Genomic DNA, 22,989 nt, shown 5'->3' on the forward strand with positions numbered 1-22,989 from the left:
CGCGTGCGATAAATTCGCAAATCGCGTTAATTAGTAATTTGGTATTCAGGGGGCGGAGCATGGGCCAGTAAAGGGTTATCGCGGTCCACGATAGTACCAGACAGCCTGTTTCAGGCTCCGGGAGGGGGGGCTGAGTATCCAACAAGCTAGGTGGAGAGAATGTAGCCCAAATCTCCTCTTGGAGTGAGTTTCCTCACTCCGACGGCCAGCAAATCTTCACTAGAGACCACTGTTCTTTCCGTAGGTCTCATGTGGAATGCGAAAGTGGCCCCCAACCCCCGACGCTCATACCTAATCCCCACCCCGAGTTAGTAGGTGGCCCTCCCATAGGGATTAAAATACCTGTCTAGGGCATAGGCACTATAGTAAGGTTCTCTCTCTCTCTCTCTCTCTCTCTCTCTCTCTCTCTCTCTCCCTGCGATGAAAAACCGGCAAATATTGTGCACTGTGATGCGATATTGGAAAATGAGGCCCTTAGTTTGTACCTGGGGTAAGTGACTTTTCCAAGGTCACATCAGTAGGAGACGCAGGATTTGAACCCTGTTTGGCCTTAAGGCACATTTAACTCATCCTTTCATTTATAGGCAGGTGTCACTTTCACACTTTAAAAAAAAAAATCAGCCTTTTAACTTAAACTCAAAAATTCTCCACACATTATCAAGAGTTTGATCATTCCATTGTAGGTCACTACCAGATATATAGTGAATCCACTAATACATTTAAAGGACTCTAATCGTACACAATCCTACACCCATAGCATCCTAAAACTTAACAAGGAACTGAACAAATTTAAAATGAAGGCAGCTGTAAAGCAGCAAAAGGGGGGCCTCCCAGTCTTTTGCATCGAGTGTCACATGTATGATTTTTTACCCGCTGGTAAGAAGTTGTATGTGTGCACCCGATGCAAAGAGCTCCTGTCTTTCAGAGAACAAGTCTGCTCTCTGGAGCTAGAGTGGCAGACCTGGAGGAGCTGAAGCAGACACAGAGGTATATAGATGAGACATTCAGGGACATAGTACCTAAGTCCCAACTCCAGTCTGGCATCCCTGGTGCTGCCTTGGAGGAGGAAGGTCTCATGATCAGAAAACATCAACTTGGTGCAGCAGGAAATGATCCTGTAGCAAGGACCTGCTCTCCAGGTGGTGCATGGTCCTCTCGCGCCGAGAATATGTCTCCCAGGGCTTCTGCAAGGAGGGAACTGTTACATTGGCCGTCATAGTTAGTGGTTCAATTATTAGGAATGTAGACAGCTGGGTGGCTGGTGGGCATGAGGATTGCCTGGTAACATGCCTACCTGGTGCGAAGATGGTGGACCTCACGCATCACCTAGATAGGGTTTTAGACAGTGCTGGGGAGGAGCCGGCTGTCGTGGTACATGTGGGCACCAATGACATAGAAAAATGTGGGAGGGAGGTTCTGGAAGCCAAATTTAGGCTCTTAGAAAGCTGAAATCCAGAACCTCCAGGATGGCATTCTCTGAAATGCTCCCTGTTCCACACGCAGGTCCCCAGAGGTAGGCAGAGCTCTAGAGTCTCAATGCGTGGATGAGACGATGGTGCAGGGAAGAGGGATTCAGTTTTGTAAGGAACTAGGGAACCTTTTGGGGAAGGGGGAGTCTTTTCCGAAGGGATGGGCTCCACCTTAACCAGGGTGGAACCAGGCTGCTGGCGCTAACTTTTAAAAAGGAGATAGAGCAGCTTTTAAACTAGAACAAAGGGGAAAGCCGACAGTCACTCAGCAATGCATGGTTCGGAGAGAGGTATCTTCAAAGGATACTAATGATGCATTAGAATTAGGGCATCCCGACAGTGAGGTTCCAATTATAAGAAAAGTAGTCCACGTGCCTGTAACTAAAAACTCAGCTGAGCTACAAAATTCTAACTTATCCCTATCAATTAAAAAGCAGAATGAAAATACAAACAAAAAACAAACTTTGAAATGTTTGTATGCTAATGCCAGAAGTTTAAGAAGTAAGATGGGAGAATAAGAATGAAGAGCAGTGAATGGTGACATAGACTTAATTGGCATCTCAGAGACATGGTGGAAGGAGGATAACCAATGGGGTAGTGCTATGCCGGGGTACAAATTATATTGCAATGACAGAGAGGAGCATCTTGGTGTGGGGTGGCGCTTTATGTCCGGGATGGTATAGAGTCCAACGGTATAAAGATCCTGCATGAGACTAAATGCACAATTGAATCTTTATGGGTAGAAATCCCTTGTGTGTTGGGGAAGAGAATAGTGATAGGAGTATACTACCGTCCACCTGGTCAAGATGGTGAGACTGATAGTGAAATGCTAAGAGAAATTAGGGAAGCTAATCAAATTGGTAGTGTGGTAATAATGGGAGACTTCAATTACCCCAATATTGACTGGGTAAATGTATCATCGGTTCATGCTAGAGATATAAAGTTCCTGAATTGATTAAATGACATTTTTATGGAGCAATTGGTTCAGGAACTGACAAGAGAAGGAGCAATTTTAGATCTAATTCTTAGTGGAGCACAGGATTTGGTGAGAGAGGTAACGGTGGTGGGGCCGCTTGGCAATAGTGATCATAATATGATCAAATTTGATTTAATGACTGGAAGGGGGACAGTAAGCAAATCCACGGCTCTCGTGCTAAACTTTCAAAAGGGAAACGTTGATAAAATGAGAAAAATTGTTAGAAAAAAACTGAAAGGAGCAGCTACAAAGGTAAAAAGTGTGCAAGAGGCATAGTCATTGTTAAAAAATACCATCAGAGAAGCACAGTCCAGATGTATTCCACACATTAAGAAAGGTGGAAAGAAGGCAAAACGATTACCTGCATTGTTAAAAGGGGAGGCGAAAGAAGCTATTTTAGCCAAAAGATCTTCATTCAAAAATTGGAAGAAGGATCCAACAGAAGAAAATAGGATAATGCATAAGCGTTGGAAGTTAAATGTAAGACATTGATAAGACAGGCTAAGAGAGAATTTGAAAAGAAGTTGGCCGTAGAGGCAAATACTCACAGTAAAAGCTTTTTAAAATATATCCGAAGCAGAAAGCCTGTGAGGGAGTCAGTTGGACCTTTAGATGATCGAGGGGTTAAAGGGGCACTTAGAGAAGATAAGGCCATCGCGGAAAGATTAAATGATTTCTTTGCTTCGGTGTTTACTAAAGAGGATGTTGGGGAGATACCCGTTCCGGAGAAGGTTTTCATGGGTAATGATTCAGATGGACTGAATCAAATCACGGTGAACCTAGACGATGTGGTAGGCCTGACTGACAAACTGAAGAGTAGTAAATCACCTGGACCGGATGGTATACAACCCAGGTCCTGAAGGAACTAAAAAATGAAATTTCAGGCCTATTAGTAAAAATGTGTAACCTATCATTAAAATCATCCATTGTACCTGAAGACTGGAGGATAGCTAATGTAATCCCAATATTTAAAAAGGGCTCCAGGGGCGATCCAGGAAACTACAGACCGGTTAGCCTGACTTCAGTGCCAGGAAAATAGTGGAAAGTGTTCTAAACATCAAAATCACAGAACATATAGAAAGACATGGTTTAATGGAACAAAGTCAGCATGGCTTTATCCAAGGCAAGTCTTGCCTCACAAATCTGCTTCACTTTTTTGAAGGAGTTAATAAACATGTGGATAAAGGTGAACCGGTAGATGTAGTGTACTTGGATTTTCAGAAGGTGTTTGATAAAGTTCCTCATGAGAGGCTTCTAGGAAAAGTAAAAAGTCATGGGTGGCAATGTCCTTTCGTGGATTACAAACTGGCTAAAAGACAGGAAAGAGAGTGTAGGATTAAATGGACAATTTTCTCAGTGGAAGGGAGTGGGCAATGGAGTGCCTCAGGGATCTGTATTGGGACCCTTACTTTTCAATATATTTATAAATGATCTGGAAAGAAATACGACGAGTGAGGTAATCAAATTTGCAGATGACACAAAATTGTTCAGAGTAGTTAAATCACAAGCAGATTGTGATAAATTGCAGGAAGACCTTGTGAGACTGGCAAATTGGGCATCGAAATGACAGATGAAATTTAATGTGGACAAATGCAAGGTGAAGCACATAGGGAAAAATAACCCATGCTATAGTTACACAATGTTAGGTTCCATATTAGGTGCTACCACCCAAGAAAGAGATCTAGGCGTCATAGTGGATATTGGATAACACATTGAAATCGTCGGTTCAGTGTGCTGCGGCAGTCAAAAAAGCAAACAGAATGTTGAGAACTATTAGGAAGGGAATGGTGAATAAAACGGAAAATGTCATAATGCCTCTGTATCGCTCCATTGAGACCCCACCTTAAATACTGTGTACAATTCTGGTCGCCGCATCTCAAAAAAGATATAATTGCGATGGAGAAGGTACAGAGAAGGGCGACCAAAATGATAAAGGGGATGGAACAGTTCCCCTATGAGGAAAGACTAAAGAGGTTAGGACTTTTCAGTTTGGAGAAGAGACGGCTGAGGGGGGAAATGATAGAGGTGTTTAAAACCATGAGAGGTCTAGAACAGGTAAGTGTGAATCGGTTATTTAGTCTTTCAGATAATAGAAAGACTAGGGGGCACTCCATGAAGTTAGCATGTAGCACATTTAAAACTAATCGGAGAAAGTTCTTTTTTACTCAACGCACAATTAAACTCTGGAATTTGTTGCCAGAGGATGTGGTTAGTGCAGTTAGTGTAGCTGTGTTTAAAAAAGAATTGGATAAGTTCTTGGAGGAGAAGTCCATTACCTGCTATTAATTAAGTTGACTTAGAAAATAGCCACTGCCATTAGCAATGGTAACATGGAATAGACTTAGTTTTTGGGTACTTGCCAAGTTCTTATGGCCTGGATTGGCCACTGTTGGAAACAGGATGCTGGGCTTGATGGACCTTTGGTCTGACCCAGTATGGCATGTTCTTATGTTCTTATATCGGTGCCTGCTTTCTGCACGGGTATAATTTTTAAGGCAAACTTTTGATTACTCAGCCTTACTTTTACCCATGAAGAAAATGGACAATGATCATTTCTGCAGGTAAAAACGGCGGCACTGCCCACGGAACGAGCTTTCCTTGTTGCCCTCTTTCCGAGTGACTGAAGAGAAGCGGCACTTTCCTGTCCCTCTTGGGTTGGCGCAGTGTGAAGCAACAGCTTTATTCCCCCCCCCCCCCCCTAAACAAGCAGTGCAAACCTGAGGAACTGTTTCAGGGGTGGCTAAGGCAGGCTGTCCTCACCCTAAACCCAGGCGTCCACCATCCGCTCCAGAAGGAAACACTCCATGCAGTCAAGCTCTCATTTTTGCTATCATCTATTATTACTTTTCAGAATTGTTCTTTTGTATCAGTTGATTTTTTTTTTTTTTCTGTGCAGGGCTCCTGTGAATGTGGCAATTTTTTTTCTCTTCTTTTGTGGTGGTGGTGGTGGTGGTGGGGGGGGCTCCAGGTTATGAATGTTGCCATTTCGGTGTCTATTGTGCCCATTTATCATATATAAAATACCTTCAGTGTAATACAGGACACTGGAAAATCAAAAACGATAATTTGTATTTATCAAACATAGGGCCTGATTTACTTTGCCCCCATTCCGTGTCTATGGAAAACGCTTAGGCCCATAACCAGTGTACACTGCACTGCACTCTCTATGGTTGCCAGTCCTCCAAGAATTAAAGGTCAGTCTCTAGGACACTGTTGCAAGCGCTCTGGAGAAAACTCTTACGACATTTCCCCCCCAAAAAGCCTCCTGAGGGATGAATCTGATTGCTTTCTGTGTTGGCTTCTCATTAATTTCATAAATTGCTGGATATTACAGACCAGCTTGTGTCTGCAATGTCATGATTTAAGGAGAAGACAACATGAGCAAAGACACGCAGTTACAGGAGGTCCGACTTTGATAAATATAAATATATTTATTCTTTAATCTGCCAAATGCATTTTGGATGTGCAGCCCAGTCGTCTTGTAATAATGCACTTTTATTCTTTTTAAGAACTGAATGGAATTCACTAACACCCCCCCCCCCACACACACACACACACACACACATTAACATGCATTGCAAAATAAATTAGACCCCAACATTTATTTAAAACTAAGATTCATCATGTTAGTGATTTTTCAAATTGCTTTGTTTCTGTAATGCATCTGAACTTTGTATCCATATAAAAAAAACAAACAACAAAACTGCCCACAGACACACACACTGCTGGCGGCAGACTGCTCTCTCTGTAACACATCAGATTACAAGAAGCCTGGTGCTCAGAGCCATTCTGACAGATTATAAAACCTTCAAGAAAAGGTCCAAGTTGAACTGGTAACCCTTACAGTCACAGAGGCATGATTATTATTATTTAGATAGCACCGCCAGTGTCCAGAGTGCTGTGTAAGATAAGCACGTTTTTAGGTCCACATTTTTATCTCACGGGGGCTGATGCTGCAGATCCAGCACCATTTTGGTAGCTCTTTCCCGGGCTGTTTCTAACTTTCTATAGCCTTTTGGAGATGCAGCGTCCAGAGCCGGACAGAACAAGAGGTCACAGGCGCAGAAGATGCATTGTTACCTCCCTTTTTCTACTGGTGATACTCTATGGCGGTAACTTTTAGACAGCCGCCCGGGCATGCATGTACGCGAGCATGCCAGCTCACGCGAACGAACGCGGCCATTTTATACCATCTGCGTGAATGTTATAAAATCAGCAGTACACGTGTACGCGTGCATGCAGTTTTATATGGACGCGAGCAAATGCCGCCTCTACCGCGTAAGGGGGGGGCACGCGCGCCAACGCAAATTCCCGTTTCTCCAGTTCGTTCCCAGTTTGCCCCAGTAAAGGCTAGGAATTCCTAACTCCCCTAGCTAGATAGCCTCCCTTTTACCCTATTAGCTCTGACCCTTCAAATCCCGCTGATTAGCCCCGATTTTATTTTAAAACTTTCGCGCCATCCATAGCAGAAGTAAAGTTTTGAGGTAGGGGGACCCCGGCGCACGCTTGTGCGCGTAAATATACTTGCATGCACATTTCAAGTGACCTTCCCAGAATGCCTCTGTCCCACCCATGCTCCGCCCAGGCCACACCCCGCTCCTTTGTGTATCTTTTTGACTTGTGTGTGTACCGGGAGATGTGGGCATACTCGGGCCCTTCTTAAAATCCACATGGCGCATGCCAGCCTGAGACACGAGCATTTCTCCCAGCTGTGGTGCACATAGGGCTTTTAAAATTCACTTATATTGTACCCTAGCATTCCTCTGTCTCTCGCCACTGCCTTATTATAATGTTTAACCACTTTGAGGTCATCGGATATGATAGGAGTGGCCAACACACAACAGGATCTCCACAATAAATATGCATGAGATTTGCAAGCACTGCCTCCACTCTATGCAAATATATCTCATGCATGTTTTATTTATGTCTTTGATTTATTTTCAATATGGGCATCCTCCTGAAAACCAGGCATGTTTGCGGCTCTTGAGGACTGGAGTGGGCCACCCCTGGGATATGATCACCTCAAGATCGGTTTGGTGGCCACAAGTCGTTCTCTACCCAAATGCACGTCTCCAAATGTTTCCCTTAAATCATGGCTTCCATATTCTCTGCTGCTTCTCCAGCTTTCAAAAATCATTCCTTACTTTCCCATCCTGAGAGTCCATCCTGTTGCAGGTGATGAAAAAGTCCAACTGTAAATTCCAAGAATATTGTAGAAACTGGGGGTTCCAGACCGCCGCTGAACGACCTCCTGCAGTCGATCTCCTGCCGGCGCCATTTTCCGTACGGAAAACGATTCGCGGCAAGAAATCGCTTCCTGAACCCCGCTGGACTCCCAGAAACTTTTGGCCAGCATGGGGGGGCCTCCTGACCCCCACAAGACTTGCCAAAAGTCCAGCGTGGGTCCGGAACGACCTCCTGCGTCGAATCGTTTTTGTCTATGGCCGCCGCCATTTTGCGGCGGCCATAGACAAAAACGATTTACGATTTACGATTTACGATTTTTTAACGATAAATCGGGGGAATTGGTATTGTATCGTGGCCCTAACGATTTTTGACGATTTAAAATATATCGGACGATATTTTAAATCGTCAAAAAACGATTCACATCCCTAGTTCTGAGGCTCAAGGAAGGAGCAGTGGCATATTAAGGGGTGCCCCGGGTGACAACAGGGGAAGGGGTGCCATTGCTGCCAGCAGGAAGGTCCCATGGTGGCATGGAGAATTGACATGCTGGCAGGGTTCCCACTCCCCGCCAGCAAAACTGAGGTCCTGCGGTGCCACCGGTGTTTCTACAAGCCAACGGCAGATGAAGAAACCCTGCAGTTCTGCCATTGTTTCCCCAGAGCTGGTGGCACATAAAGAGGCCCTGCAGTGCCACCGCCATTTCCCTGAAGCTGGTGGCAGATAAAGAGGCCCTGTAGTGCTGCCGGCATTTCCCTGAAGCCAGCGTCCAAAAAAGATGTCCAAAATGTGTGTGAGAGCGAGACTAGCCCTGTGAGAGTGAGTGCCTGTGTATGTGTCTAATGGTGTCTGTGTGTGTGTATGAGAGGGTATGTGTGTGTGCGTGCGTGTGTGTGTATGTGTATAAGAGGGTGCCCATGTGTGTGTGTGTGTGAGATAGTGCCTGTATGTGTGTCTGTGAGTGACTATATGGATGTCTGTGAGATAGAGTGCTTGTGCACGTGTGTGTCTCTCTATATATGTGTGAGAAGGGTAAACGTTTGTGCACTCTTCTCCAATCCACGACAATCTCAGGATGAGTAGAAAACTAAAGTTCCCAGGTATGGAAAGTGAGAGATTTTTTTTATAATTGTTAGTTTTAGTTATTGGATGTAATGAGTCTGCTGTTTTGAAATATTTTATTAGTGTTTGGTAATTCTATTCATCAGCTGTTTTGATATGTATACTTTTAGGGGTAGATTTTCAGACGAGCGCGAACAGCCTACTTTTGTTTGCGCTCCAGGCGCAAACAAAAGTACGCTGGATTTTAGTAGATACGCGCGTAGTCGCGCGTATCTACTAAAATCCTGGATCGGCGCGCGCAAGGCTATCGATTTTGTATAGCCTGCGCGCGCCGAGCCGCGCTGCCTCCCCCCGTTCCCTCCAAGGCCGCTCCGAAATCGGAGCGGCCTCGGAGGGAACTTTCCTTTGCCCTCCCCTCACCTTACCCTCCCTTCCCCTACCTAACCCACCCACCCGGCCCTGTCTACACCCCCCCCTTACCGTTGTCGGGGGATTTACGCCTCCCGGAGGGAGACGTAAATCCCCGCGCGCCAGCGGGCCTGCTGCGCGCCGGGCCGCGACCTGGGGGCGGGTACGGAGGGCGCGGCCACGCCCCCGGGCCGTAGCCACGCCCCGTACCCGCCCCCAAAACGCGGCCGACACGCCCCCGAAACGCCGCGTCGACCGGGCCCGCCCCCCGACACGCCCCCCTCCGAGAACCCCGGGACTTACGCGAGTCCCGGGGCTCTGCGCGCGCCGGGAGGCCTATGTAAAATAGGCTTCCCGGCGCGCAGGGCCCTGCTCGCCTAAATCCGCCCGGTTTTGGGCGGATTTAGGCGAGCAGGGCTCTGAAAATCTACCCCTTAGTATGGTTTTATTATTCTGATTGATTTTTATTTTCTTGATTGTATTGTTTTGAGGAATAGTGATGTTCTGCTTTTCCATTGTTGCACTGCATACAGAATCTGGCTTGTTGTGGTTTTTAGTTCAGTTTTTGTCTGCGTGTGTGTGAGAGAGACACAGAGGAAGCAAGTGTGTGTATGTTAGTGTGTGAGAGACATACAGAGGGGACATACAGAGGATGTGTGTGTATGTGAGAGAGATAGAGGAAGCGTGTCTGTGTGAGAGACACAGAGGAAATGTGAGAGACACAGAGGAAGTGTGTGGGTATGTGTGTGAGACCCAGAGGAACTGTGTATCTCTCTCACACACACACACATATGCTCCCTCTGTCTCTCACAAAGTATGTATGTGTGTGAGAGACAGAGGGAGTATATTGTGTGTATGCATGCATGCCCCCAGTCTGCGACAATTTTAGGATGACAGATAGGAAAAATAGATTTTTTAAATCCTTATTAGTTTTAATTATTGGGGTTTATTGGATGTGTCTGCTGTTTTGAAATATTTTATTGGTTTAGAAAATTTTAAAATGATATATGGAGGAAGGAAGTTCCTTCCCAGGTGCCAAATACTTTAGGTACGCCACTGAGAAGGAGCACTCACGTACCCAGGATTTAGGGAGGTTCTTGGGCTCCCAAAAGGATTCTGAGAAGAGCCATAGGGACAGAGTGATGAACAGCGGGGTTAGTCTCTCACTCTTAGAACATCACTGAAGAGTTACCTGAAGGGTCTGACGAGGAGATCTCTGACTGGAGTCAGAGTAAGGACTGCCAGGCTCGGAGAGCTGTTACAGGGCTGCTGCAACAGGAGCTCATCTGTTTTTCCTCAAGAGAAGTAGCTGCTTGACAGAACTGATCTGCATCAAGTGATTTAGGTATGTATCAATAAGGGGTGAACCCAGGAAGGGTCCCTCTCTAAACACAGTGCCTGTTCCTAGGGAGTGGTTGGTGAAGAAACCCCTACTGTATGCAGATTTGTATGGGCTGTGATTTTTTTTTTTTGACTATGGGGTAGATTTTAAAAGAAGCGCGATCAGCCTACTTTTGCTTGCGCATCAGACTCAAGCAAAAGTACGCTGGATTTTAGTAGATACGCGCGGAGCCGCGCGTATCCACTAAAATCCTGGATCGGCGCGCGCAAGGCTATCGATTTTGTATAGCCTGCGCGCGCCGAGCCGCGCTGCCTCCCCCCGTTCCCTCCAAGGCCGCTCCGAAATCGGAGCGGCCTCGGAGGGAACTTTCCTTTGCCCTCCCCTCACCTTACCCTCCCTTCCCCTACCTAACCCACCCACCCGGCCCTGTCTACACCCCCCCCTTACCTTTGTCGGGGGATTTACGCCTCCCGGAGGGAGACGTAAATCCCCGCGCGCCAGCGGGCCTGCTGCGCGCCGGGCCGCGACCTGGGGGCGGGTACGGAGGGCGCGGCCACGCCCCCGGGCCGTAGCCACGCCCCCGTACCCGCCCCCAAAACGCTGCCGACACGCCCCCGGAACGCCGCGACGACCGGGCCCGCCCCACGACACGCCCCCGACACGCCCCCCTCCGAGAACCCCGGGACTTACGCGAGTCCCGGGGCTCTGCGCGCGCCGGGAGGCCTATGTAAAATAGGCTTCCCGGCGCGCAGGGCCCTGCTCGCGTAAATCCGCCCGGTTTTGGGCGGATTTACGCGAACAGGGCTCTGAAAATCCGCCCCTATGTGTTGCCTTTGCATTTTCTGTATGGACTGCACCAGATACAGATGTATCATTTGCCAAATAATTCATTTCCATCTTTTATAGCAGTAAAGTAATTGCATTTTTGGAGCAACGCAGCTCAGTGTGGCCAGTGATTTTGCCTTAGCCCTGTGACTCTGTCCTAAACCCGTGGGCCCCAAAGCCTTTGCTTTTCCCCACTGTAGAAACCTCGAGGACTTCAGCCAGCTAATCGTGATCCTGCGGCACCCAATGTGCCCCTTTGTCTGTGCCAAGGCTGTGAAAAGGTTCACAGAAAAAAAAATGAATTTTTCATAATGGCTCCCAGATGAAAGCAGTAAGAGAATAAGACGTGAAAGAGTTTATATGCGATAGCTTCTTGACAACTGGAAGGCATGACATAAGGAGGGAGGGTGTGTGCAGTGGATCCCTATTGAGAGCTGGAAGAGAAGGCTTCATGATGATAAAAAAAAAAGAATGGAATGGAATGGAAATAACAGAAAATGAAGCCGAGTCAGAGAATGACAAGGAACAAGAAACAGAAATAATAATAATAAAAAAACACAATGCCTTCCTCGTGAAAGATAATCCACCCCGAACAGAATCAAGCATGGAACGCTGATAAAATGTCAGCCTGAGGGGCAAATGATTTGAAAATGAGAGCCAGAAAGGTTTTAGACGAGTGGGCATCAGTTTAGCCAGGGTTGGATTTAGGTAACGGAAACACAGGCATGTGCCTTGGGTGCCTAAGTCTGAAGATGGCCAAAAACTAGGCCTCCCTCCACTGCTCTCTGCTTTCCAGGGAGAGAGGGGGGAACCTTTTGTGTTTAGTCCCTTGCCTCCTCTGGGCGCTGTCATCTTAAATCCGGCCCTGACTAGCCTACCCCGAGAAGGCTGGCGCAGCTCTCCTGAGGATGTGCCGGATTCTGCCTCTACATTAAATGTATTTAGCAGACGTGGAAAATTTAGAAACTACTGCAAAAGGCAGCACGCAGGAAACATGCAGGCGGTTTACAATCCCAGAAACTTTCAGAGTATATTTCTCTGCAAGTAACCAGGAGCTCCCTGCAAAATAAAGACAGCAAAGGCCCTGCTTTGAGAGCTCCCACCCCAGCCGAATCCCTCCATCTCGATTCCACTCCCCTGGAGGTGGGGCCTCCACAGGGGAATAGCAGGCTAGCTACAGGCTTAGCCCGGCCCCAAATTGGATTTTGAAAGGAGGGGGCAGGCAGGGAGCAGCCGGTGTGCTGATGGATGCCACTCTGCGAGCTTCCTCTGTGCTACAGGCAGGGTTCACCATAGGGGCAGATCCATCCGTCACGCTGCTGAATGGGCTTTCAACCTGGCAGGAGCAGCAGTCTCTGCACACGTTGTCTGCCCTGCAAATGCTGCAAGCATATGGGGGGAGAGACTTCTGAAAGACGGTCCTCCACTCACACGGACAAGGGCGGCAGTGGGATTAATGTCTGCGGGAACGGCTGTTTCTTCCTCAGGTCTATGTGTGCTTGCTCTGAGGAGGAAACGTGAATAGTTGATATAGAACAGAGGGACCCCCAGCCAGTCAGGTTTTACAGGATATCCACAACGAATATGCATGAGATCAAATTTGCATGCACTGCCTCCATAGCATGCAAATTTGATCTCATGCATATTCGTTGTGGATATCCTGAAAACCTGACTGGTCGGCGGTCCTCCAGGACAGATTTGGGAACAACTGATATAGAGGATGAGAATGCAGTGATTACGGCAGAAGTTATAAGATGAAAGGGGAAGGAGATTCGCAGCTGATGTCTCCCAGGTCAGAGTGTCTCATTGGTACATATGACATCAGAAAAGACTATGCACTATGACATCACTAGTGGGATTCCACACAGCATTGTATAGCAGAAAATTTCAGTTACACTCAGCGGCGGATTCACGACGTCGGACCGGCCCGGGTATTCGCCACCCAGGCCGGCCCAGGACACATCACGTGGTCTGCCGAGCGCGGCTCTGTCACGGCCGCACACGGCAGACCACGTGACTGGAGCGATCAGCCCACCGGGTGTTGCCCGATCCCCCAATAGGCCAATCCGCCCCTGGTTACACTATATTTCTTCATTCACACTTAACGGTTAAAGGAGGCTGACTCAGGAGTATTGTAAGCAAATATTTCTTCAGAGAAAGCGGGTTATGGCACAGCCTTCCTTGGAGGTAAAATCAGTAACAGAATTCAAGAAAGCCCAGAATAAGGTTAGTTGTGAGGAAGTAAAGGTAAAGCCAGAGATCATGTGGGGTTTATGGGATTGCAACAAGGAGGAAATTGAGCAGACTGGATGGGACTTATGGGAATATGTCATAATCTTCTGTGTTTTTATATAAATTCATCCAATCCAAGTCATTTCACTGGCGCTTAATGCCATGTCCCTCATGTCTACCATATACCACAAAATGTCACTCAGAATAACATTTGGAAAGAGGCTGCTTTAAATACTATCCTGACTTGATCCAGGTATGCCAACCCACTCTTCTGGAGTTTTCCAGACAGACCTGACCCCTTAACCCTATAGTGTTACAGCAGGACCACCTGGCTACTCAAGGGGAGGAAAGTGGTAGGTCACGGAGGTTAATGCAGCTGAGGTGACATCACTGCTGTTTGCCAGCAGGGTGGGAAACAAACAGTGTATGTAGAGAAAACTGCAGTCGCTGACAGATATACCATGAAAGAATGCAATAGGGAGAGCAGGCCCAGGCAATATGCAGAGCATCCCTCTACTGTGCTTGAAAATTCAGTATTGGTGGAAGCAGAGAGTCACTGGATCTGCTGTCCTGAGCTAGATTTCAACCGGCGACCTAGAGGGAAGAGGCTCTGTATCCCTGCCCCTAAGCCATCCAGTCCTAGAGGTGAGGGGCTCTGTAGCCCTGTCCCTGAGACATCCAGTCGTAGAGGTGAGAGGCTCTGTATCCTTGTGCCCATTCCCTGAGCCATCCAGTCCTAGAGGTGAGGGACTCTGTATCCCTGTGCCCGTTCCCTGAGCCATCCAGCCCTAGAGGTGAAGGGCTCTGCATCCCTGTGCCCATCCCCTGAGCCATCGAGTCCTAGAGGTGACGGGCTCTGTATCCATCCCTGAGCCACTCAGTCCTAGAAGTGAGAGGCTCTGTATCCTTGTGCCCATTCCCTGAGCCATCCAGTCCTAGAGGTGAAGGGCTCTGCATCCCTGTGCCTATCCCCTGAACCATCCAGTCCTAGAAGTGAGAAGCTCTGTATCCCTGTGCCCATCCCCTGAGCCATCCAGTCCTAGAGGTGAGGGACTCTGTATCCCTGTGCCCGTTCCCTGAGCCATCCAGTCTGTATCCCTGTGTCTATTCAGTCCTAGAGGTGAGGGGCTCTGTATCCCCATGCTCATCCCCTGAGCCATCCAGTCAGAGGTGAGAGGCTGTGTATCCCTGTGCCCATGCCCTGAGCCATCCAGTCCTAGAGGTGAGAGGCTGTGTATCCCTGTGCCTATGCCCTGAGCCGTCCAGTCCTAGAGGTGAGGAGTTCTGTATCCGTCCCTGAGCCATCCAGTCCTAGAGGTGAGGGGCTCTATATCCCTGTACCCATCCCTTGAGCCATCCAGTCCTAGAGGTGAGGGGCTCTGTATCCCTGTACCCATCCCCTGAGCCATCCAGTCCTAGAGGTGAGGAGCTCTGTATCTAGCCCTGAACCATCCAGTCCAAGGGGTGAGCGGCTCTGTATCCCTGCGCCCATCCCCTGATCCATCCAGTCCGAGAGGTGAGAGACGCTGTATCCCTGCGCTCATCCCATGCCATCCAGTCCTAGAGGTGAGAGGCTCTGTATCCCTGCCCCCATCCCCCGAGCCATCCAGTCCCAGAGGTGAGAGGCTCTGTATCCCTGTGCCCATCCAGTCCTAGAGGTGAGGGGCTCTGTATCCCTGTGCCTGTACCCATCCAATCCTAGAGGTGAGGGGCTCTGTATCCCTGTACCCATGCCCTGGGATCTGTATCCCTGTACCCATCCCCTGAGCCATGAGATGAGAGTCTCTGTATCCCTTTGCCTATAACTTGAGCCACTCAGTCCTAGAAGTGAGAGCTCTGTATTCCTGTGTCCATTTCCTGAGTCATCCAGTGCTAGAGGTGAGAGGCTCTGTATCCCTAAGTCATCCATTCCTAGAGGCCATATTCCCTGATAAAACTGGATTGAGAAGTAAGAAAAAGGCTCTGCTCGATGATGCCACAATGGAGTTGGTTTGGATGTTGCAAAAAGAGAGTCCATGGGTGTCTGCTTCCTGCTGAGGTGGCTGGGAAAGAATAAGATAAAAAGCTATACATGTATGCAAGGAAGGAGAGAGGCTGTGCATGATGGCTCCCTGATAAGAGTTGAATGATAAGCAGTAAAGAGAGAAGCCAAGCAGTGTAACATGAAGCTTTTCTTTTGTACACCGACAATTTTTTTTGCAGACAAGATGTATTCAGACTGTGGCACCTGCTGGCTTTAGGCCTCTTGGAACCAGTGTCTGTGCTGGCCTTAGATAATTGCTTCGGACATGGTTAAGCAGCGTCCAGACAAATGAGTCAGCATGTGCTGCAGGCATTCTCAGCACTGCATCCCACAGAATTACTAGTGCACACGCCCCTGGCTAATAGTCATAATATGATTAGCGCAAGTGAGAGAGCAGGAGTCTAGCCCATTGCTCCTGTAATTGCCTCAGAAGTTAGTTATGTTAATCATCTTCTGCAGTGAAGTTACTTTTGTCACAGTTTTTTGTTTTGTTGTGTGCCTTAAGTTTTTAAAGCCCCAAGCACTGTGATTCGTCAGATAGCATCATGTGGCTATGCCTCATTGTCATTTAATGCACAGTAAGCACCTGATGAGACTATCCAATGAGAAGGCAGCTTTCACACAATGCTTGATGACATCACAATACACTCTGCGGCAAGTTAGAAAATGTGTTGCTCAATTTTTGAAGTTCTGGCAATTCTTTGGCACATTTGCATATATTTTTTTTATTTCTGCGCCGAAAGCCAACTCTGGTTCAGGTTCCTTTACAGAATGTATTTTCCCTCCTTTAGGGCTTGGAAAGCTTTGATAATTGCTAATGGAGAATGTGAAAAATGTGGAGCTGAGCAGGGTACCTACTCTCATTGTTTCTGGGACTGTCCAAGTATTTCAAAATTCTGGGGGTTGTTTTTCATTACATTTCGCCGCTTTGCCTCTAGATCCTGAATTTTGCCTGTTGGACATTTTTGACAATTGCATGTTCAATGACGAATATTTGCTATTGTTTGTATGTAAAGTATGCAATATTAAGTGATGTATCCCTGTCCACTGGATCTCTTGAGGAGATGCCAGCGATATCGTGAAAGATACAGATGTACAATTTGATGACCATGGAATAGATGACTTCAGTGAAATCTTTCCTGTCCAGATGGAAAACATTCTTGAGTTTGGATGTGATTTCTGGACTCATTGACCACCAGAGTTAATTCTTTGTGTACATAATTTTGCAACAGATTCAGATGGGGGGGGGGGGGGGGGCGATGGTTGAGTTTACTGAAGGGTTCAATAGGTGGGTGGGGTCCAAATAGGGGAATGCATGTACATTTTATAAGGTAATGTTGAATTGACACTAGTTTTGGTTTGGTTTTTGGTTTATTTTACAGGTGCTTGTATATTTATTTATTATTTATTTATTTAACAGCTTTTCTATACCGACATTAAAATACACATCAGTGTTTGGTACATTCCTCATAATAAAAGAGAATTTTGTTAAAATATATTCCACAACTTAAAAAAGGTCAAAAGAACAAACATCTGCCAGCAAGGCTACATGGTGCTGTGAAACAGACCATCATAGTCAAAAAGGCATCTTTTAATAAATGAAAAGCAGGACCGAATGAGGAAAATAGTACTGCAAATTTAGATATAAAACATTAATAAAGCAGACCAAGTGAGAATTTAAGAAGAGACTTGCCAAAGAGGCACAGACTAATAATAAAAATGGTTTCAAGTCCATTAAAATCAAGAAACTCGTGAGGTAGTCAGTTGAACCATTAGATGACCGGGAGTGGAGAGTAAAAGGCGCCCTCAAATAGGATAAGGCCAAGCAGAAACATTTTTTACTTTGGTCTTTTATTTGGGCAGATGTTGAGATGCTTACCTCTGAAACATTCTTTGTAGTTGTTTCAGTAAAGTGATTAAATTTGCAGATACAAAATTTTTCAAAGTAATTAAAACACAAGCAGACTGTAAGGAACTGTAGAAGGACTTTGCAAGACTAGGAAACTGGGCCCCTAGCTGGCAGATTAAATTTTATATGGACAATTGCAAAGTGATGCATTACAGGGAAAAATGATTCTAATTATAGGTACACACAATGCTGGGTTCCGTATTAGGACCCAGGAGAATGATCTTGGAGTCATTGTGGACAATAGGTTGAAATCCTTAGTTCAGTGTGCAGTGGCAGTCAAAAAATGCAAAAAGAACATAAGAACATGCCATACTGGGTCAGAACAAGGGTCCATCAAGCCCAGCATCCTGTTTCCAACAGTGGCCAATCCAGGCCATAAGAACCTGGCAAGTACCCAAAAACTAAGTCTATTCCATGTTACCATTGCTAGTAATAGCAGTGGCTATTTTCTAAGTCAACTCAATTAATAGTAGGTAATGGACTTCTCCTCCAAGAACTTATCCAATCCTTTTTGAAACACAGCTATACTAACTGCATTAACCACATCCTCTGGCAACAAATTCCAGAGTTTAATTGTGCGTTGAGTGAAAAAGAACTTTTTCCGATTAGTTTTAAGTGTGCCACACGCTAACTTCATGGCGTGCCCCCTAGTCTATTATCCGAAAGAGTAAATAACCGATTCACATCTACCCGTTCTAGACCCCTCATGATTTTAAAAACCTCTATCATATCCCCCCTCAGCTGTCTCGTCTCCAAGCTGAAATGTCCTAACCTCTTTAGTCTTTCCTCATAGGGGAGCTGTTCCATCCCCCTTATCATTTTGGTAGCCCTTCTCTGTACATTCTCCATTGCAATTATATCTTTTTTGAGATTCGGCGACCAGAATTGTACACAGTATTCAAGGTGCGGTCTCACCATGGAGCGAAACAGAGGCATTATGACATTTTCCGTTATTTTCACCATTCCCTTTCTAATAATTCCCAACATTTTGTTTGCTTTTTTGACTGCCGCAGCACACTGAACCGACGATTTCAATGTGTTATCCACTATGATGCCTAGATCTCTTTCTTGGGTTGTAGCACCTAAAATGGAACCTAACATTGTGTAACTATAGCATGGGTTATTTTTCCCTATATGCATCACCTTGCACTTATCCACATTAAATTTCATCTGCCCTTTTGATGCCCAATTCTCCAGTCTCACAAGGTCTTCCTGCAATTTATCACAATCTGCTTGTGATTTAACTACTCTGAACAATTTTGTATCATCTGCAAATTTGATTATCTCACTCGTCGTATTTCTTTCTAGATCATTTATAAATATATTGAAAAGTAAGGGTCTCAATACAGATCCCTGAGGCACTCCACTGCCCATTCCCTTCCACTGAGAAAATTGTCCATTTAATCCTACTCTCTGTTTCCTGTCTTTTAGCCAGTTTGTAATCCACGAAAGGACATCGCCACCTATCCCATGGCTTTTTACTTTTCCTAGAAGCCTCTCATGAGGAACTTTGTCAAACGCCTTCTGAAAATCCAAGTACACTGTGACTATCACAATGCCTCTATATAGATCTATGGTGCGACTGCATCTTGAGTCTTGTGTGCAGTTCTGGTTGCCCTATTCTACAAAAGACATGGTGGAACCAGAAAAGATACAGAGAAGGGTAATAAAAATGTTAAAGGGAATGGAACGGCTCCCTTATGAAGGAAGGCTAAACAGGTTAAGGCTCTTCAGCTTGGAGAAGAGACAACTGAGAGGGGGGATATGATAAGAGGTTCATAAAATCATGAGTGGGGTGGAAATGGTTATTTACCCTTTTGAACAGGGAATACTCCATGAAGTAGCAGGTCGCAGAGTTAAAACAAATTGGAGAAAGTTTTATTTTTCACTCTACACACAATCCAGCTGTGCAGTTAGCTGGAGAAGGATGTGGTCAAGGCATCTAGTAGAGCAGGGTTTAAAAGGGATTTGGATGAAGTCCTGGAGGAAAAGTCTGTAAACAATTATTAGCCAGGTGGACTTGAGGAAACCCCCAATGCTTATCTGTGGGAGTGAGCAGCAAGGGATTGGGCTCTGCCAGGTACTTTCTAATGTTTCCCAACTGGCCACTGTCGGAGACAGGACGCTGGGCTCAGTGGACCTTTGGTTTGACACAAAGGACCAGCAAGATGCATCTTTTATTCTAATATTCTGTGTGTCTCTGTCTCACTCTGGGGAGGGAATTTTCAAGAATTACGCAGGGGGCTGCATGCACAAACGTATCATGTACCTGCGTATACACTATTTTATAAAGCTTGAGAGTACACCCATACTTTCGGTATCCTGCGTGAATGTGAACAGGGAAAAAAAGGGGCACTTTAGGATCCTTGTGGGACGGGATTCAGAGGTGCGTGCACAAGTTCCTGTTTTACCTGCAGTTTATGGGTGGGAGGGGTGGGTGAGCTAGGGGGGGTTCAGGATGACGTGCTAGTGAGGGTCTGGGTGAAATGGTGATTCCAAGGAAGCGTGCAAATATTTTCAGAAGTGGAATATGCACATACTTTATAAAATACCTACCTCCACGTTTAATTCTGGGTTATTACATGCAAATTGTTACAATAATTGCATCCATATTTTTTAAATATGATTAGAGAAAGTACATATGTTCCTGCGTTACAAATATATGTCTACTTTTGGGGCAGAAATACGCTTCTGTCACACAATTTATAAAGGCTGAAATCTCTGTGCACCAGCTTAAGCACGTAATAGTATACCATGGACAGTGTTTGAAAGCCGAGCTGTGCAGGTATATATCTATCTCAATCTGTCTCTTGGTTTCTTTTTTCTTATTTTGGAGAAGAAAAAAAAAACATCTTGGCAAACCGACCCAGTTAAAAATGACCAAGAGAGAGAACATTATTTTTTTTTCTTTTTACCACTTTGTGGATAATTTTTCAAAGTCTTCTACGAGGGTTGTGCTTGTAAAATTAGCATACACATAAATAGCCCCTGTGTGCGATAAGTGAATTTTCAGAGCATATGCGTACTTTCGCTGCCATATGGAAACATATGCATGCATAAAGAGGATGTTTGGGAGCATTTCAGGGTGGAGTTTGGAAGTATGCGTCCATTAACATATTTTGTAAATTGAGTGTGTGCAATCATCATCAAACATGCATGCATGCACACCTGTTAATCAAGTTCCAGTTAAGTCTGACTTCTTTTGCTGCAGTTTTTTAGTGGAGGGGTTTGGAGGAACTGGTGGAGGGTGAGGGTGAGCTGGTGAAGGTCTGGAAAAATTGGTGGAGGTCTCTGCAAACTGGTGCTTGGAAGTACATGCACATGAAACTATTTTCATAAGCAAGATACATGCAAACATCATCCAACTTTATAAGATACTTGCCACTGCACAGAAGCTTACAGAGGTCCATATTCAGCACCACTTAGCCGGATACGTTCTAACGTATCCGGCTAAGTGGTGCATTTTAAATATTCGGCTGCAGTCAGCGGCTGCCACGTAGCTGGATAAATACTTATACAGCTAATCATTTATCTGGCTAAGTGGTGGGAGGCGAATGGGTATAATGGGGAGGAACTGAGTTAGCCAAATAACTTATCTAGCCAACTTTAGGATAGCTGGATATATTCAGCAGCGCTTCCGCTGACTAAGGGCTAAGACAGCCAGATAAGTTTATCCGGTTAACTTGCTGTGCCAGAGCGGCTGAATATGGAGCTCGCAATTAATGATATGCATGTACTTTTATAAAATAGTTTTTCTACCTATGTGGATCCCTGCATAAAGATAACGTGTATGTACTGAAGCTTACAGGCGTACTTTCGGGGCAGTGATACGTGATATTTTATAAAGTGTGTGGCTCTTGTTGCACAATGTATAACATGCAGGTATAACTTTAGGCACAGCTACTAAAGCATGTATGTGCTGAATTATGCACACTATTCAAAATTACCCTCCCTTTCTACTACTGTGGGAACACACGTACAAACTGCCATGATAATAAAGTTTCCTGAACTGGGATCTGAGAGAGCTGCTGAGAGATTACACTAGGGCAAAGTGTTACAGCTGGCCTTGACCTGGGGAATATGGTGTGTGTAGGGTCACAGAACGGCTCTGAGAAATCCCGGCTCAGGATAGCCCGGTACACGGCCCCGTCCCGAGGATCTGTATTGGTCCTCAGGGGATTCAAAAGGTATTCTGGGACACCTGGAAGGAGTTCTCAGCATTTAGATAGCTAGGAAGCTAAGTAACTGTGTGGGATCCCAGAGGAAGGCCTGTGAGCTCTTCCCCCTGCGTATATTGATGTTATGTTATGTGATAGTCTTGAAGCTCTGTGTTAGTCCTGCAAGTAGAAGCTGTGTCTCAGTTATTGACTATGTTTGTCCATGAAGAGGAATTACTATGGAAACTGACCCGGACTGGATAAGTGGACTCCTCTTAAGCTTTACCCCAACTGTGAGTGTTTGCAATCTGTTGAAGTGCACCTGCAGTGCTTCATAAGTCAGGGAATGTTTCTGTTATTGCCTTATCTAATAATAAATACACTGTAGGGGGCCTCCAACCTCACAGACTGTTTTTATTTTATTTTTTGGGTCTATCACTTTCCTCCAGCTCCTCTTAGACTACCAGCTCAGTCAGAACTGTAGTTGGGAGCTGACACCCTGAGCCTTCATTTACAGCTACCTGGCAACTTCCCCTGGCGAGCTAACTGGAAAAGCAGGATAGTGTAGATCAAATAAAATAAAGTTACTTAACCTGGCAGTGCAGAGACGGTCCTCAGCTGGGAGCCACACACCAAGGTTCCTTCTGGAACCCTGCTAAATTTGGCCACTAGATGTCGCCAAATGTGCGATTACTCTCTGCCATCAGGAATTATGAGTGCTTCCTCTGCAGCAGGGGTCAGGAACCTTTTTGGCTGAGAGAGCCATAAACGCCACATATTTTAAAATGTAATTCCATGAGAGCCATACAATATGTTTAAAACTAAATACAAGTAAATGTGTGCATTTTATGTAAGATCACACTTCTAAAGTACAATAAGTCTCTGAAAATATTACACCAGGCCTTAAGACACCAATACATCTCCTATTAGGAAAACGGACCAAGTCAGGCTGCTATAGAGTCCTACACAGAAACTACACGCCAGCAGAAAACCTCACCTGAATCACGTGCTGTCCCTCACCTAACATAGAATAAAGAGACCAAAACGCATAACAAGAAGCATGCAGACAAAAACTGAATTGGAAACTGCAACAAGCCAGAGTCTCTGTATGCAGTGTAACAAAGGAAAAAAGAAACATCACACATCCTTATAAAACAAATCAAGAAATATAAAATCATCAGCAGTAAAACTGTACTAACAAAAAGAACATATTTCGAAACAGCTGATGAGTGGAATATCCAATAATTAAAAACTCATATAAAACATTTCCAGATACCAACAAAATATTTCAAAATAGCAGACACAAAGATCCAGTAATGAAAAATAATAAGGATACAAAAATTTTTTTGCTCTGCATACCTGGGAACGTTTGATATCCAGGTGTCCTGAGATTGTTCTGAAT

Source organism: Rhinatrema bivittatum, chromosome 3 (genome assembly GCF_901001135.1).
Source record: "Rhinatrema bivittatum chromosome 3, aRhiBiv1.1, whole genome shotgun sequence".
Lineage (NCBI taxonomy): Eukaryota > Metazoa > Chordata > Amphibia > Gymnophiona > Rhinatrematidae > Rhinatrema > Rhinatrema bivittatum.